We start from the raw sequence: 7,655 nt of genomic DNA, 5'->3' as shown, positions 1-7,655 counted from the left end.
AGAGGCAAAACTGTAAGTAGGTCTTATTTTCAGGGGATGTCTTACTTTCAGGGAAACACGGTAACACTGTAGCAGTAAATATCCATTATTACTACCATTATTAGATTAATCCTTTAGCCATGAGTCAGAATTGACTCAATAGCAGCGAGCTTGGTTTGGTTTGTTGAAATGCCCTTCTTTGTTTCCTTTACTTGGTGAAATATCAATCATTGAAGTCTTCTGCAGTCCCCATCATTATTCTACCTTTTCTGGACTTGGCTAGTGTTTTGAATGTGCTTCTTCTATTTCTGCTCATACTTACAGTGGTACATGCTTGCCTCATTCACCTCTCTACCTCCAATTCATAGCACAGGTTGAGGTTAGTGAATAGTGGCCAAATGACTTAATAAAGGTGTGTCAATGGCATCAGAGTGAAGAGTGAATGAGTTGCAAGGATGAACTTCCAACCCAGTGGTTTCTCTATTAATTTCTCTTTCAAAATTACTCTGAAGGTTTTCTTCCTGGAGAACTTCTATCCTGGTCAATTACCTCTTAAAAAAACCCAAAAAACAAACAAGCAGCTCACTGCCTTCAAGTCCATCCCAATTCATAGCAACCCATTAGGGCAGAGTAGAACTGCCCCGGTGAGATTCTGAGACTAAATCTTCACAGGAGTAGAAAGCCCTGTCTTTCTCCTGAGGAGCAGCGGATAGTTTCAAACTGCTGACCTTGCAATTAGTTGTACAACATGTAACCACTACTCCACAAGCCCTCTCATTTGCAATGTTTTAGTTAAAGTGAACAAGGTTAAAAATAAAATAGAGCAATTGTAATCAAGAATATATTGATAGGACTATATTATATTATATTCCTAAAATGTCCTTCCCTTCCAGTCTTGGTCTGTGCCTTTTAAGATGAAAAAATGCGGCAGAAACAGCTCATTTCCAATGAGCACTTACCACAAACCAGTTACTTTACATCAACTATAAGAAAATGGTTAAGAGTATGGGCATGAGAATCATAGGTTCTAGTCCTGGTGCCACCACTAACGAACAGCATAAGCTTGGGCAAATTATCTAATTTGTGTGGGTCTACTTCCTCATCTGTAAGTCAGTGATATAAGAGTACCTATTTTACAGGATTGCCCTGATGGTTAATTGAAATAGTACATGTAAAGTTTCTTAACTCTGTACCTACAAAGTAGTTGAGGATCATCAAGACTACTGTTACTGTATTATTTTCTCTTCACAGGAGACCCTATGGCACAAACAGTCAGCACTCTACTAACGGAATGTTTGGCAGTTTGAACCCAGATAGAGGTACCTCGGAAGTCAGACTTGGACATCTTCTGAAAGGTCACAGCTTTGAAACTCCGATGGGGCAGTCCCACTCTGCACACATGGGATCACCATGAGCTGAAATCAGCTATACGGAAACTGAGAATATTTTATCCTCACAATTGTCTTTTTTGTGAATTTTATAAAAAGAATAAATTGAGATTGAGAAAGGGCAACTTGCCTGATACTGCAGCGATTAAAGGACACAATCCAGATCTGTATTTTCCCAAATAGCAATCTTCACTAGGTTTTGTTCTTTCTGTACCATCTACAGTGACACTGCTCTAGAGTTATGACTTACAACGAGCAGATGCAAGTAGCCTTCCAACTTTCCACTCTTGTCCTTCATGCCCTTTGTCTGTCTCTCCACCCTGATCTCTTATACACTACGCATCCCTCCGCCATAGCCAGGGTCTGAAACTGCCTCGGGCAGCTCCAGCATCCTTAACCTGGCTGAATAAAAGACCTTATTTTGACAATATTCAGAAGCTGCCACATCCCAGTAACTCCCTGGGGGATACTCTGGTTGGTATATTAATGAGACTCATGAGAAATAGGGATCAAGGAGTCCCTGTGGACGCATCCAAATAGGATACCACTATAACCCCAAGCACCTTCCAGTCCTGAGGGACCCCATTACTCAGGAGAAAGTTCATCAATGAGGGAACAATGAAGGTGGAAAGGGGTGCTCTATGTGCTTTTCAGAAAACTTGAACCCTAGGAGGGATGTAGGAGTTGGTCCTTGAAATCAAGCCTGACATCTTAAGGCCCCTAGTTAAGTGTAGCTAGGAAGATATAACACGCTTCAGCATCTCTGCTGGTTTCATCTATGGTCTTATTTTGAACTAACTTTATCTAGGTCTCCAGTAGAAAAATGTAGAACTGGAGAGTGCATTGCAAACTCACATTTTAAAACTGGATAAAAAAAAATAGATAAATTGAGAAATAACTGTGGAAAGTCACAAGTGGAGCTAGGACTAGGGCGAAGAGATCCTCATCCTATCTTTTTCTTCAGTTCTTTCAGCTTGTAACACGGTGAATGTGCTCTCCCCCCTTGGTTTTCTAATTTCAGGTCTTTTCACCTTTTATTATACTGTTTTAACTTTTATAAGATCTTAACTATTTTATTCTCTGTTGCACATGCACTCATTGTATTTGAAGAAAATTAGGCCCCAACTGTTATACCTGTACTTTCTTTCAAGAACACTATGTTTTCAGATTTAACATTCAGATCCTTGATCCATTCTGAATTTCTTTTTGTATTTGGCATAAGGTATGGCTTTTATGTTTTACTTTTCTCCATGTGGAAATCTAGTTTTGCCAGTACTATTTGTTAAAGGACCTTTTTCCTTCCAAACACTATTTATGTGTCCAACAGGATAAGTTAAAAAAATGTTTTCTCTCCCTATGAAATGAGTCTCCAACACTTGTCTTTTGGTTTGTAGCACTGTGGTGACTTGTGTGTTGCTGTGATCCTGGAAGCATGTCACTGGTTTTCCAAATGCAAGCAAGGTTACTCGGAGAGAGCAGGTGCCAATGGCGCTTTCAGACTAAGAACTAGATACAGAAATGGAACTGGTTGCCCACTTCAGAGGAAGTGGCCATTGAAAAACTTGTGCATAGCATGGAAACACTGTCAGCTACTGGAGGCCTAATGAATGAACCAGAAGAACTCTGTTGGATACAGTGCAGGAGACTGGATGAGCACCTTGGGTCAGAAGGCACTCAAAAAGCCACTGTGGAGATGCTGTTTTATCCCAGTAGGATTGACCATGGGGATATGAATGGAGTAAGGCCTGTGGGAGTGGAGGCTTTAGGATCTTCATTTGCTGAGATGAGAAAGAACAGGTGCAAAAAACTACTAGTAATAGGAACTTGGAATGTATGAAGTATGAATCTAGGATAATTAGAAGTCATCAAAAATGAAATGGAGTGCACAGATTGATATTCCAGGCATTAGTGAGCTGAAATGGATTTGAATGAGAACATCACATTGCTTACATGCCAGGAATGACATAGCAAAAGGAATGGGGTTGCATTCATTGTCAAAAAGGACATTTCAAGATCTATCTTGAAGTACAGTGCAGTCTGTGATAGGATTTTATCTATCTGTCTTTGGGGAAATCCAATTAAGACAAATTTAAATTTATGTTATTCAAATTTATGTACCAACCACAAAGCTGGTGAAGCAGAAATTGAAGAATTCTACCAGTCTTCAGTCTGAAATTGATCAAGCATGCAATCAAGATGCGTTAATAATTATTGACTAGTGGAATGCAAAAGTTAAAAACAAAGGAAGAACGGTAGTTGGAAAGTATGGTTTGGGTGATAGAAATGTAGCCAGAGATTGCATGATAGAATTTTGATAGGATTGAAATTGACTGTTTTAAGAATTAAGTATAGTATATGGCTGTACCAGGTTAATACTGATTTATTCTACCTATTGTTATTGCTATAATAGGTGATAGAAATGCTTATTAGGAAGTATGAAAAGAGAGAGTGTGTAAGCCTACCACCTTCAAACATTAAATTGGATCTTTAATTGGGCTTTGGAGTTAGCTGCAAAGAAGGCTCTGAAAAGATAAGCCCACCTCAGGCCCCCACCTTTAGTGCCTTGAGTGCTCTGGAAATTTGTATTTGAAGAGATTGGTGGAGATTGCTGTTGACTGATTGATTGGCAGACTGAAGGAACAAAAAGAAGTATTTGGCTTTCTAAATTTTGAACTGGAGGTTGCTCCAAAGGTGGAAAAATCTTGAGCCAGAAGGAAATGCTCCTTTCTAGGACTGAATGTTAAAGGAAGCCTGCGGGCAGCCTGTGGCTCGCTAGGTGACCACCTGGATCAACTTGTTCAGTAGAAGTGGAAGAAAAGCAGCAATAGAGAGACAGGTTGAGTCTGGCCACTGACACCTGTGGACTGGGTTCACAGGGACCTGGTTCATAGAGGAGAAGCCAAGAGCGGGTTGGCTGGTCTGAAGTTCATAGAGTTGTGCAGAACCTGACCTATGGCATGACCTAGTCCAAGGGTGCTAAGGTTGTTGAGAATTTGTGAAGGGCCCCATGGTTGAAAGACGAGGCAGCCAATAGGTACCCTGGTACGGTTAAGTGAGGCAGCCCACAATGAGTTGACCAGAACTCAACCAAATGAAGAGAAGATATTTGAGTCTGTGAATTGGTGCATATTGCTTCTGACATTGCTTGCATATTGCTGTCCTTATTTGACTTTGCTTATGGGTGCAGACTCACAAGGTTCCAAGTGGAATGAGGAGTCTCCAAATCAAAGAACATGCTTCTCTCCTCAGAGTACTGGGCTGATCTAAATGACCAGTAGAGAAATTAGATACCCAAAACGGGGAGGATGAAGGCATGAAGGCCTGAAGTGGGCGGGGGAATATTTTGATAGGATTGTGGTGTAAGTGTTCACATAACTGCAATAGTTAAGTATGGGATATTTTTGTTTTGTTCACTTATACTGAATTATGTTTAAATGAGGCTAGCACATTTTGAATTGTATGCATTTTAGTTTTATCCTGTTAGGCACAAATATGATTTTACTATTGTCTTTGTATTAAAAATTATGTATGACTAAAGAGTTGTGTAAAAGTCAAGGTGACAAGAGGTGGCCTGTGGTAGTTACATAATTTCGTGTCAACTTGAAGTTGAGGTGTTGAGGTGGAGTCTAGCCTGTCAATCAAGACACAGCCTCACGGTACCTCCTTGTGTGCGTGACCTCCTGTGTTAGTCCAGGTAGACGAGAGAAAACGAATTCATAGAGACACGCATATGTGTATAAGAAAGAACTTTATATACAAGAACAACTGTACATTAAGAAAACATCCCAGCCCAGTCCAGATCAAGTCCATAAGTCCAATGTTAGCCCATATGTCCAATACCAATCTATAAAGTTCTCTTCAAACTCACAAAATACATGCAATGACACTGAATGCAGGAAGATCACAGGCCGGTGGGCAGGAATTCTTGTGGATCCAGTGGTGTTGCAAGCATCTCAGCTCTGACAGGGGTCTCCACGTGGCTTCTATAGCTCTCAGGACTCTGGTTGCATCGAGGTAGGTCCATATGGCTTCTCCTCAGGGATGTCTTGCAGGGAGTGATCCTTGTCAGTAGATAGTCTCCAAGGGAGTGAGCAGAGAGAGAGAACACCTCCTGCCTCCAAGGACGAAGTATCGGAGTTCCCAGAATCCTCAAAAGAAGACCATGCCCACAAAGAGGCCTCATTGGCTATATCCTGATTGACAGTCCAGACTCCACTCCTACACTCTCAATCCTCAGATTACACCAGAGTATATAACTACCACACCTCCTCATACAGAGGACCCTGGGAAGCCACCTCTCCACCCCCCTCCCCCTGCCTTCACCTTCATGCTGGCAAACCACACTGAGACCTGTGCAAGCCCTGGAGATGCATCTACTGCCATTCGATCCACAAGACTTTGTAGCCACCGGGTGTGATCTTCCTGCATCATTGCATGTGGTTTCATGAGTTTGAAGAGGGATTTATGGACTAGAATTGGACTTATGGACTAATATCAGACTTAGGGACTTTAGTTGGACTGGGCTGTTTAACTTATATACAATTGCTTCTTGATATTAAGCTCTTTCTTATACATATATGGGTGTCTCTGGATTTGTTTCTCTAGTCAATCTGGCTAACACAATGGGGGAGCATACATCTGTTCGTAATCTGTTTCTTATTTCTTTGGGGCATATGCCCAGTAATGGTACTGCTGGGTCATATGGTATTTCAATCACCATCTATTTTAGGAATCTTCATATCGCCTTCTATGGTAGCTGTACATATTTACAAGCCCACCAGCAGTGGATAAGAGTTCCAGTGTCACCACACCTCTCCAGCATTTGTTGTTCTCAATTTTTTTTTAAGTTGGACTACAGTTAATGGGTGTTAGATGGTATCTCATGGTTGTTTTGACTTGCATTTCCAGATGGCTAGTGAACAGGAGCATTTCCTCATATGTTTATTAGCCATTCAAGTGTCATCCTATGTGAATCATCTGTTCAAGTTCTTTGTCCAACTTCTCAGAGGGTTATTAATTTTGTCTTGTTTTTTCTTGTTCTAGGCTTGTAATATACTGTAGATTTTAGTAATTAGTCCTTTGTCCATTGTCATTACTGAATACCTTTTCCCACTCTGTGAGCTCTCTTTTAATGAATGTACACAAGTGTTTATTATTAATAGGTCCCATCCTTCTATTGTGTTTTCCACGGAGTGTGCTTCCTTCTTATCTCTGATAGCTGTGTATTTCCTGGGCCGGGGCACTTAGATTTGTCCCAGTTTTCTCATTGATGATCCTAATAGCTTTGGGTTTTACATTTAAGTCTTTGATCCACCTTGGTTTGTTTCTGTGCATGGGGTGAGATATGGATCTTGTTTCGTTTTTCTGCAGGTGGTTATCCAGTTTTTCCATCACATGTATTAAAGAGGGCACCTGCTCCCCATTTAATGTTTACTGGGCCTTTGTAAAAAACCAGTTGTCTGTATGTGGATGTTTTTATTTCTGGGTTTTCTGTCTTGATCCATTGGTCCATGAATCTATCCTTATACCAGTACCAGGCTGTTTTGACAACTATGAATGTATAGTAGGTTTTGAGGTCAGGTAGTGCAAGACCACCTACCCTGTTCTTCTTTTTGAGTTCTTTCCCTATCCTGAACTTCTTCCCTTTCCATATGAATTAGTAATTCGTTTTTCCATTTCTTTCAGGAACCATGCTGAAATTTGGATTGAGATTGCTTTAAATAGTATGGATATTTCATAATATTGAGTCATCCAATCCACGAACACAGGCTTTTCTTCCATTTGCATAGGTCCCTTTTGGTTTCCTGTAGTAATGTTCTGTAGTTTTCTTCATACAGGTCTTTTGTTTGTTTGGTTAGGTTTATTCCTTGATCTTCATGAGGCAGAAAGACACATCTCTCTCACACAGTGGTTAGCAGTTCAGTGAGCAACCCAGTAGACAACCATGTGGAAATTGGCGTTATGTGGAAATGGAGGAAGGCTGATCACAGAATGGAAGTTCATTACATACCAGGCAAATCAGCCAAGTTCACATATAACCATTCTGAATTTCTTAACCATCATAGCCTGTATCATTCTTCCTTCATACTTCAGTGTTCATTGCTGTGACATGTACATTGAAAATGCAAGAAATAGATAATGAGATGGTTGATATGTGATGAGAGATCACTTTCTCTAATATTCTTTGCTCTTTTTTCTTTGATATATATTAATTGGAAATGTATTATTTAACTTCCAAATATTGGGGCTTTTCTTACCTCTTTCATTGCTAATTTTTCATTTAAATTC

Source organism: Echinops telfairi, unplaced genomic scaffold (genome assembly GCF_000313985.2).
Source record: "Echinops telfairi isolate 266 unplaced genomic scaffold, ASM31398v2 ScPeMD7_443;HRSCAF=831, whole genome shotgun sequence".
Lineage (NCBI taxonomy): Eukaryota > Metazoa > Chordata > Mammalia > Afrosoricida > Tenrecidae > Echinops > Echinops telfairi.
The sequence above is the reverse complement of the archived record's forward strand: the minus strand, read 5'-3'. Positions refer to the sequence as shown.